Genomic DNA, 12,210 nt, shown 5'->3' on the forward strand with positions numbered 1-12,210 from the left:
TGCACCCATTAATGAAGAAATACATAGAGCTTGCTAAAATTTGATTTGCATATTTGGTCTCTCTAAGGTCTAGATAATATCTAGTATTGAGTTTTGAACAACAACGAAGACGGTGTAGAGTCTTATAATGTTTACAATATGTCTTTTATGTGAGTTTTGCTGCACCGTTTCATCCTTGAGTTTGCTTCAAATAACCTTGCTAGCCTAAACCTTGTATCGAGAGGGAATACTTCTCATGCATCCAAAATCCTAGAGCCAACCACTATGCCATTTGTGTCCACCATACCTACCTACTACATGGTATTTCTCCGCCATTCCAAAGTAAATTGCTTGAGTGCTACCTTTAAAATTCCATCATTCACCTTTGCAATATATAGCTCATGGGACAGAATAGCCTTAAAAACTATCGTAGTATTGAATATGTACTTATGCACTTTACCTTTTATTAAGTTGCTTGTTGTGCGATAACCATGCTTCTGGGGAACGCCATCAACTATTGTTGAATATCATGTGAGTTGCTATGCATGTCCGTCTTGTCCGAAGGATCTATCACCTTAGTGGTTGGAGCATGCAAAATTGTTAGAGAAGAACATTGGGCCGCTAACTAAAGCCATGAATCATGGTTGAAGTTTCAGTTTTGGACATATATCCTCAATCTCATATGAGAATAATAATTGTTGCTACATGCTTATGCATTTAAGAGGAGTCCATTATCTCGTTGTCCATGTTGTCCCGGTATGGATGTCTAAGTTGAGAATAATCAAAAGCGAGAAATCCAAAATGCGAGCATTCTCCTTAGACCTTTGTACAGGCGGCATGGAGGTACCCCTTTGTGACACTTGGTTGAAACATGGCATGCAAAGATCCGGTAGTCCAAGCTAAGTAGGACGAGGTGCGGGCACTATTAGTATACTATGCATGAGGCTTGCAACTTGTAAGATATAATTTACATAACTCATATGCTTTATTACTACCGTTGACAAAATTGTTTCATGTTTTCAAAATAAAAGCTCTAGCACAAATACAGCAATCGATGCTTTCCTCTTTGAAGGACCATTCTTTTACTTTTATTGTTGAGTCAGTTTACCTATCTCCCTCCACCTTAAGAAGCAAACACTTGTGTGAACTATGCATTGATTCCTACATACTTGCATATTGCACTTGTTATATTACTTTATGTTGGCAATATCCTTGAGATATACATGTTATAAGTTGAAAGCAACCGCTGAAACTTAATCTTCCTATGTGTTGCTTCAATACCTTTACTTTGATTTATTGCTTTATGAGTTAACTCTTATGCAAGACTTATTGATGCTTGTCTTGAAGTACTATTCATGAAAAGTCTTTGCTTTATGATTCAGTTGTTTACTCATGTCATTACCATTGTTTTGATCGCTGCATTCATTACATATGTTTACAAATAGTATGATCAAGATTATGATGGCATGTCACTTCAGAAATTATCTTTGTTATCGTTTTACTCGCTCGGGACGAGCGGAACTAAGCTTGGGGATGCTGATACGTCTCCAACGTATCGATAATTTCTTATGTTCCATGCTACTTTATTGATGATACCTACATGTTTTATGCACATTATATGTCATATTTATGCATTTTACGGAACTAACCTATTAACAAGATGCCGAAGAGCCGATTCTTTGTTTTCTGCTGTTTTTGGTTGCAGAAATCCTAGTAAGGGAATATTCTCGGAATTGGACGAAATCACCGCCCAGGGTCCTATTTTTGCATGGAGTTTCCAGAAGACCGAAGAGGGAAGGAAGTGGGGCCACGAGGTGGCCACACCATAGGGCGGCGCGGCCCAGGCCCTGGCCGCGCCGGCCTGTGGTGTGGGCCCCTCGCGCCGCCTCTTGACCTGCCCTTTCGCCTACTTAAAGCCCCCGTCGCGAAACCCCCCGTACCGAGAGCCACGATACGGAAAACCTTCCGGAGACGCCGCCGCCGCGAATCCCATCTCGGGGGATTCGGGAGATCGCCTCCGGCACCTCGCCGGAGAGGGGATTCATCTCCCGGAGGACTCTTCATCGCCATGATCGCCTCCGGAGTGATGAGTGAGTAGTTCACCCCTGGACCATGGGTCCATAGCAGTAGCTAGATGGTCGTCTTCTCCTTGTTGTGCTTCATTGTTGGATCTTGTGAGCTGCCTAACATGATCAAGATCATCTATCCGTAATACTATATGTTGTGTTTGTCGGGATCCGATGGATAGAGAATACTATGTTATGGTGATTATCAATCTATTGTTTATGTGTTGTTTATGATCTTGCATGCTCTCCGTTATTAGTAGAGGCTCTGGCCAAGTTTGTACTCTTAACTCCAAGAGGGAGTATTTATGCTCGATAGTGGGTTCATGCCTTCATTGACACCGGGACAGTGACAGAAAGTTCTAAGGTTGTGATGTGCTGTTGCCACTAGGGATAAAACATTGATTCTATGTCTAAGGATGTAGTTGTCGATTACATTACGCACCATACTTAATGCAATTGTCTGTCGCTTTGCAACTTAATATTGAATGGGGTTCGGATGATAACCTGAAGGTGGACTTTTTAGGCTAGATGCAGTTGGATGGCGGTCTATGTACTTTGTCGTAATGTCCGGATTAAATCTCACTATATTTATCATATCATGTACATGCATTGTTATGCCCTTCTCTATTTGTCAATTGCCCGACTGTAATTTGTTCACCCAACATGCTTTTATCTTATGGGAGAGACACCTCTAGTGAGCTGTGGACCCCGGTCCTATTCTTTACATAGCATACAATCTACTGCAATTGTGTTTTACTATTTTCTTGCAAACAATCATCTTCCACACAATACGGTTAATCCTTTGTTACAACAAGCCGGTGAGATTGACAACCTCACTGTTTCGTTGGGGCAAAGTACTTGGGTTGTGTTGTGCGGGTTCCACGTTGGCGCCGGAATCCCTGTTGTTGCGCCGCATCACATTTCGCCACCATCAACCTTCAACGTGCTTCTTGGCTCCTACTGGTTCGATTAAACCTTGGTTTCATACTGAGGGAAACTTGCTTCTATACGCATCATACCTTCCACTTGGGGTTCCCAACGGACGTGTGCATTGATACGTCTCCAACGTATCGATAATTTCTTATGTTCCATGCTACTTTATTGATGATACCTACATGTTTTATGCACACTTTATGTCATATTCGTGCATTTTCTGGAACTAACCTATTAACAAGATGCCGAAGTGCCGGTTCCTGTTTTCTCGCTGTTTTTGGTTCAGAAATCCTAGTAACGAAATATTCTCGGAATTGGACGAAATCAACGCCCAGGTTCCTATTTTTCCACGAAGCTTCCAGAACACCCGGGAAGGACCAGAGGGGGGCCACAGGCCCACCAGACCATAGGCCGGCGCGGCCTGGGTGTGGCCCGCGCCACCCTATGGTGTCGCCGCCTCTTCGACCTTCTGACGCTGCCCTTTCGCCTATATAAAGCCCCTGCATCGAAAACCCTTACGGAGGAAGCCACGGTACGCGAAACCTTCCAGAGCCGCCGCCATCGCGAAGCCAAGATCTGGGGACAGGAGTCTCGCCCCGGCACCCTGCCGGAGCGGGGAAGTGCCCCGGAAGGCTTCTCCATCGACACCGCTGCCATCTCCACCGCCATCTTCATCACCGCTGCTGCTCCCATGAGGAGGGAGTAGTTCTCCATCGAGGCTCGGGGCTGTACCGGTAGCTATGTGGTTCATCTCTCTCCTATGTACTTCAATACAATAATCTCATGAGCTGCCTTACATGATTGAGATTCATATGATGATGCTTGTAATCTAGATGTCATTATGCTAGTCAAGTGAGTTTTACTTATGTGATCTCCGGAGACTCCTTGTCCCACGTGTGTAAAGGTGACAGTGTGTGCACCGTGTGGGTCTCTTAGGCTATATTTCACAGAATACTTATTCACTGCTATGAATGGCGTAGTGAAGTGCTTATTTATATCTCTTCATGATTGCAATGTATTTTGTATCACAATTTATCTATGTGCTACTCTAGCAATGTTATTAAAGTAGTTTTATTCCTCCTGCACGATGTAATGGTGACAGTGTGTGCATCCGTGTTAGTACTTGGTTTATGCTATGATCATGATCTCTTGTAGATTGCGAAGTTAACTATTGCTATGATAGTATTGATGTGTATTATTCCTCCTACATAAGCATGAAGGTGACAGTGTGCATGCTATGTTAGTACTTGGTTTAGTCGTTTCGATCTTTCATGCACTCTAAGGTTATTTAAATATGAACATTGAATTGTGGAGCTTGTTAACTCCGGGATTGAGGGTTCGTGTAATCCTACGCAATGTGTTCATCATCCAACAAGAGAGTGTAGAGTATGCATCTATCTATTCTGTTATGTGATCAAAGTTGAGAGTGTCCACTAGTGAAAGTCTAATCCCTAGGCCTTGTTCCTAAATACTGCTATCGCTGCTTGTTACTGTTTTACTGCGTTACTACTGCTGTGTTACTACTGCATGTTTACTTCCCGCAATATTACTACCATCAACTGCACGCCAGCAAGCTATTTTCTGGCGCCGTACTACTGCTCATACTTATTTATACCACCTGTATTTCACTATCTCTTCGCCGAACTAGTACACCTATTAGGTGTGTTGGGGACACAAGAGACTTCTTGCTTTGTGGTTGCAGGGTTGCATGAGAGGGATATCTTTGACCTCTTCCTCCCTGAGTTCGATAAACCTTGGGTAATCCACTTAAGGGAAACTTGCTGCTGTTCTACAAACCTCTGCTCTTGGAGGCCCAACACTGTCTACAAGAATAGAAGCACCCGTAGACATCATGCATCTACGCGTATCAGATACCAGACAGTTCTTTGCCACGATTATTCTGCAACTCATGGATGCGAGTCATCAATGCCTCTGTCGAAGCTTTTTCCTCTTCGGTAGCCTCTGCATCCCAAGAACGACGGCGAAGGATTTTTTCGGCACCATCAAAAGGAGGGATATTGTCTTCAGCGCATCCATGGTTTTCTTCCTGAATATACAACCACTTCTTGCGCCATCCTTGAACGGAGTCAGGGAGTTTGACGTCGAAGTAATTGACTGAGGAACGAACGGAAATAACAACGCCGCCTATATTATAGGCGACATTGGAAGAGCCATTACGGCGACAGAAGAAAATACGCTTCCATAATGCCCAGTTAGGTTGGACACCAAGGAAGGCTTCGCAGAGGGTGATGAAGATGGAAATATGAAGGATTGAGTTGGGCGTGAGGTGGTGAAGTTGGAGACCGTAAACAAAAAGCAATCCTCGAAGAAAAGGATGAATGGGGGCGGAAAGACCGCGGATGAGATGATCAACAAAACTTACCCGATACCCCATTGGAGGGGTTGGGTAGCTTTCTTCACTGGGGAAGCACACCGCTTTGGGCTTCTTGCTAATCCCCAGCTTCTTCAAGAGATTCATGTCCTGGTTCGTGATCTTGGACCTTTCCCACTCCGCGGTTCCTAGATCCGCGGCAGCCATTGCCGATTCTGGCATGGCGGAGGAATGCAGCTGCGAAGAGATGAGCTCTGAGAGTTGTGGGGCGCAGGAGGAAGTTTTGCAGGTGAAAGCAGGGGAACGGCGCGGGCGGAAGTGCTCGAGGTAGAAGAAGGAGATCTTATATAGAGGAGCGGTGAAGCGGCGGACCGTTGGATGGAAAAGAAGTGTGGTAGATGATAACCACGTGGAGACGAGGGTAAAAAAGTATTTTAACATTGAGAAGTTACGGTACGTGCGCCAGAAAAAGCGGAGGACGTGTGTCCCCCACTAAAACGACGTGTCAACATAATGGTTACTTAGGACCCACAAGGCAGTGAAAGAAGCGGTCATCGCATATTTCCAAAACAGAAATCGTGGCTATCATCAGCAACGACGTCATCAAGGTAAAAGAAAAGCTCGACTATGAAGCTTGGAAAGTTTATCGACAACGCAAGATTATTTCGGGAGCCTTTGATCAAATACAAGTTTTTGTCCAAACGCTCGGGGGCTACTCTGGATAAGAGAAAATTTCGAGTATGACAAGATAGAATTGAAGAGAGCCTATGACCAAATGCAAACACTTGTTCATAGCCTCGGGGGCTACTCCCATCGGGAGCGCTGATCGCGCACCCGATAAATAGAAAAATATCGAGAAGGATTATAAATATAGCGGCAAAGGATACTAATCTGTGGAGCCTACACCCAAGCACAAGTCCTTGGCTGTAGCCTCGGGGGCTACTCCCATCGGGAACGCTGTTCGCGTGCCCGATGAATTTTCATTAAAAGAAAAGAAGTAGGAGTGAGTATATTTCGAGTTACACAGATAACTCTACATATACTCCCATCGGGAGGACAAAATAAGTCATCAAATATGACTCGATAAAATGTGCTATTCCAGCAGCCGAAAAGCACTCGACAAAATATTCTCAGAGCGCTAAAAGTCGCGAATAAATCTCTGAATGCCGCAAAACTTTGCGAAGGTAAGACCCCAGATCCGTTCTGAGCGGCGTGGCACCGTCTCTGACGGCGGATTGCTACTATTTTCCATATCAACAGATACGAAGAAAAATCCTAACGGACGCGTTAGGTACCCGATAAAATATGACTGGGACTCGACAGAATGGTAAGACCTTAAGCGGCACTCGTCGAAGTTTACACCGGTATCCCGAGATCATGTCCAGGGACGTGATCTTGAAGTAGGTTTTTGCGGATTGCCACTAGAGCAGTTAACTAGTACCTGATCCGTCAGATGAACTAGCCCCAACTACCGTTATCCCTGTACAAAATAGTGTTTGCATATCGAAAGATTATGTAATGAGTAAAATTGGAGATTTTCCCTGATTCTTCGATTCAAGAAAAATCTCGGGGGCTACTGACATAGGCATCCCCAATGAGCCTGCCAAAGATGGTACCCGGGATTTACTAAAGGCCCAGGACTCGAAGAATAAGAAGACTTGGAAGCCCATTTAGTGTTAAGGAAAGATAGTTTGTATTAGGAAAGATAGAGATTTGTAATCTTACGGGTTGGGTACGAAACCCTCCCGAACTCTGTAACTTGTGTATTACGAAACCCTCGGCTCCGCCTCCTATATAAGGGGGAGTCGAGGGACAAAGAAAGGATCGAATCTACTGTCAACATAACCCTAGTTTTCATAATCGTCGAGTACTTTTCGGCTGAAACCTTCGAGATCTACTTGCCCTCTACTTCTAGCAAAACCCTAGTCTACAATCTGTAGGCATTGACAAGTTAATACTTTGTCACATAGACATACATACCTCTCAAAGTATACTTTCAACCCCTCTATTTTATTCAAAATAAAAAATCTCTAGCACATGAGTAATCTTGCTTCCCTCTGCGCAAGGCCAATCTTTTACTTTTTATGTTGAGTCACCATCCTTTCTTTGAGCAACTTCTCGAAAGCATAGCTGTTATTCTTAGTGTAATATGCTTGTCCCTAAATAAGATTAATTGTGGTATAATTGTGATGCTTGTATCTTTCGATATTTTTTACTTCTAGTATTCTCTTGAACTTCAGATGTGCCTTGGTATTTATGTTTTGCTCCACAGATAAGGGCAAGTGAGATACACCTTTATCATATCATGTTATGAACATTGCAATCCTGCGGACACTTATGTTTCATGTTGCTTATTATTGTGTTGGTATCTTTTCATAGCTTGCATGACTATAAAGTAGCCTTAGTTGCATACTTCTTATTATGAATTGCCTAAGTACTTGATCTATAGTCGAAATATATATATCATATGAGGCCAATAGGTTCATGAACGTTTCTTTTGTGACTCAGTTGTCACTGAATTGCTTGAGGACAAGCAATAAGCTAAGCTTAGGGGTAGTTGATACGTCCAAAACGTATCTACTTTCCCGAACACTTCTGCTGTTGTTTTCCCTCTAATTTGTGTCTTTTGAATACAACTAACACGGACTAACGCTGTTTTCAGCAGAATTGCTCTGGTGTCTCATTTTTGTACAGAAATTCAACTTTCAGGAAAATCCCCTGGAATTATCGCAAAGTCCCTATTTTACACGAAGACGCACGGAGCCAGAAGACGAGGCGGAGAAGAGCCATGGGGGCTCACACCATGCCTAGGCGCGGGCCACCCCCTTGCCACGCCTAGGGGTGGTGTGGCCGCCTCGGGCACCCCCTCGACATCTCCTCCTAGCTATATAAAAGCCTCTGACCTAAAAACAGAGGGGGGTTCGACTTTTTTCAAAAAGAGTTCCGCTACTCCACCACCACCAGAACCCGCAATCCGGGAACCAGAAACTCCGTTCTGGCACCCTGACGGGACGGGAAATTGGAGGAGATCATCGCCATCATCATCACCGACGCCTCTCCATCAACAATCCATGATTCCTCCATACATGTGTGAGTAATTCCCCGCTGTAGGCCGTAGGGGATAGTAGAGATTGGATGAGATCATTCATGTAATAGCTATAAGATTGTTAGGGGCATAGTGCCTAGTATCCGTTATTAGTATTTTTGACATTGTTGCAACTTGTTGTGCTTAATGATTATCACTTTGGTCCCGAGTGCCATGATCTTAGATCTGAACATGTTATTGATTCATGAGGATAATTATTGTTTTTGATCTTACCTGCAAGTTGTGTACACATATCGTTGTCCGGAACCCGAGGCCCCAAAGTGACAACAATTGGGATGACCGGAGGGGATGGCTGTGATGTGAGGATCACGTGTGTTCACGGAGTGTTAATGCTTTGCTCCAGTACTCTATTAAACGAAGTACCTTAATTACCAGTAGATTCCCTTGAGGCCCCGCTGCAAACGGGTTGGTAGGACAAAAGATGTCGTGCAAGTTTCTCCTTGCCAGCACGTACGACTAAATAGGAACACACGCCTATGGTTACTTAGTGCTTGGATGCTTTTATCATTATTACCTGCAAATGCCCATGTCTTGCTTATTATATGAATTATCTTATCCATGCAGTGCCCGCTCATCCATCCCTATGCCTACAGTATTTTAATCCTACTGTCTACTGAAATCACTGCTGCTGCTATTTTTATTTCATTACTTCTGTTACTTCATTACTGCTACTGCTATAAAACTGTTACTACTGATAAACTATTGCGATCAAATCTATTTCCGGGTGCTGCTGAATTGACAACTCATCGGTTAAAGCTTATAAATATTTTTTGGCTCCCCTTGTGTCGAATCAATAAATTTAGGTTTTACTTCCCTCGAAGACCGTTGGGATCCCCTATACTTGTGGGTCATTAGCCTCCGATGGAGGAAAACATCTCGCATCGTGCAGTATACTTTTGCAGCGCAGGCGCAGCAACTTCTACAGCGCTGAAATTTGGCGCGCCTATTGGAGATGCTCTCACGACTCCGTATCTCTCCATCTCGGAAACTCTCTCCAGAGTCCACTCTGACAAAAAATTCTCACTTGAGACCGGAGGTTTGATGGCAGGGACACGACATAAGTCCTCTACCACGAGGCCGCAGATCAGGTCAGCATCGTACATTGGTATTGACGGTGGAGCCGAGCAAGAGCTCGATGTCGTAGTTACACCGAAGGTATTGATGCAGACATCACCAACGATAACAACGCGGTCATATCTGCGCAGGGGAGGGAGCGTGTTGAAGTGACCGCAACGGTTTAAGATGGTATGTGTAGAGATCAATGGCCCGCACTGCAGCTTGAGCACAGCCGCGTCAATTCTCTCGTGCGTACATTGGCATCTCTCCTGATCCCACGCTGGTCGTCAATTTGCTGCCAGTTTGAAGTTGCCTCTTGGACATGCTCTGGTCGGCCGACTGCAGAGTTCCGTCGAAGGAAACGGTTCGTCCCACCTTGGTCGCTCCCCGCGAGCGGCAGGCGGGCGACGAAACCCCTAATCTAGCCACGCCTCCCCTCTTCACCCATCCCCAGCCGCCGCCGTCGACGCAAGCCACCGGGCAAAGCCCGCGCGGTGCCGGCGGCAACGGAGCTGCTCGTCCCCGTGCGCGCGTGGAGCGGGAACGCGGGGTCTCCTCGGCCGGCGGTGGTGCCCCCAGGTCGGCAACGATTCTAGTGGTTGTGCGCATCCCTAGGTGGCATGGTGGCGGCGGCAGGGCGGCGCGGTGGTCCGTGGTGGCGCTCGCCTGGCCTGAAATTTGGGCCTTCAGGCCCCATCTGGGTCCGGGCGGGCTGAGCCTGGGCGCGCCTGTGTTGCTCATGGCGGACGGTGAGGTGTCTGGTGAGGATGGCGAGATCGGCGCCATGCGTGCTACAACGCGTGACTGGAGCTTCACGAGCCCCCGGTGGGTTCAGCCTGGCTATGTGGGCCTGGTTTGCTCTAGTCGGTGTGTCCGGACACGACCGCCATTGGCGGTGGAGGCGGGTCCCTCCCACATGGCAGCTGATCTGTCATTTCTCGCTCCCGGCTGCTCCTTCTCGATCCCGCTGGTCTCGTTTCGATGGCCATGGTGAGACGGCGTTGGTGTTGGCAAAACCGTGGTGCGCGCGTTTGGTGGGCAACAAGCTTGGTGGAGCATGATGAAGCGTTTGGTGCGGGGTTTGGGGGGTCTGGAGAAATCCTTGGCGACTTGGTTGTCATAGACGTGGTGACACCCGTGAGCGCCACCTTTCCTTCTTGAAGGGCGTCGGGTGTACCCCTCCCTCTCTCTCCTTCGCGCGCCGAGGGAAACCCTAGGAGCCATCCGGGCAGCAGCATCGTCATCGTCGCATTCTTTCTTGCAGGTGTTGCTTGGTACGCAGCGCTTTCGGAGTGCTAGGAGCATGGTGGGAATTATTCGGAAGGCGCAGCAGTTGAGCGACATCTTCGTTTTCGTTGATCCGATGTTGTTGACATTGTTTTCTCTTTTCTTTATCTTTGGTTTCTTTTGGACCGTGCTTGTGCCGAGGCTTCAGCAGTTATACCGTGTGGTTGCTATATTAATATAGTAGGGTGAAAGTCTATTTCGAGGATGAGGAGGCCAACAACATCTGCATCCTAGGTACCCAGTGCTCACGAGGAGGAAGACGACGGCATGGGTGAGGAAGTAGAGCGACTTCTACTCTGTGTTCTCTCCGTTCTTTCTTTTTGGATATATAGAATCAAGAAATTTCTCACGCCACAAGATAAGATGGGTGAGTGGTACATGGATATCTTTTATGACATTCTTTCATGGAATACAAATCTTCTTGGAGCATCATGGCTTTTCCCTTAGGACTGACCATATGTCTTTATTTTACTTGAATGCAATTTAATAAATTATTATTAAATAGCCTATAACAAATAGTAGGAATAATCCCATACATATAAGATAGTCAATCCCATGAATATTATGTCTGGCAGAAGGCGCACACAATCCCTTCTTCCACCTCCGCACCAAGCTGACCTCGAGGATGCATCCGTTAAAAACCTGCATAAATGAGAAAAAGACATCCATTGATGGTTACACGTTTATGAAATAAAAAATACAGAATATTTTTATTAGATGAACTGATTAGTGAAATGGTGCATAATTAAGCACATATACGCAAGCACTCACCAGTCCGTTGAGAACAGCGAGAGCATCTGGCCATTCCTCCACCATCGCTATGGTAACGAGCCCAGTCTTTTTGGATATCTTGTTCTTCCTCTTCCACATTACCTTACCATTGTACACTTTTCCATGATGGCTGAAGAACTGTCGTAGCTGAATGCTATCCACCTTGGGAGGTAGGTTGCGCACGAATACCCTAAAATAAGTATTGTAATGTTGTGGCTCGGGTGTCTCGATGTAAATGCTTCTCCTTGGAGTTGCAGCCACATGTTGCTTGTTCTTCTTCCACCATTTTCGACCCTCAATGAGTTCCTGGCCCAACAAAATAAAAATTATTGCGGAAGCAAGAAGTACCCTATATTTACTTATGTAATTACATTTTCATATATTGTAGAATATAGATCCAAGACAGATAAGTTTGAGTGCCAATAGCTTATTTTAAAATTATTGAACAAAGTTGACTCCTCAAGAGAACCAACTATTTGTTAGATGATGAGAGAATTCTTGTACCAAGGCCCGAATGAAAATCAATTACACCTCATGTTTGATACTTCAATGTCTCCTTACAAATGCAGATTTATTTTCTGGGAGACATCTCCGTTAAAAAAAAAATTCAGACATCTCACATAACTATAGGTAACTCAGTAAAGTCATAGTAGGAGCCTCGGGTACTCATGATAAATGCA

Source organism: Lolium rigidum, chromosome 6 (assembly GCF_022539505.1).
Source record: "Lolium rigidum isolate FL_2022 chromosome 6, APGP_CSIRO_Lrig_0.1, whole genome shotgun sequence".
NCBI lineage: Eukaryota > Viridiplantae > Streptophyta > Magnoliopsida > Poales > Poaceae > Lolium > Lolium rigidum.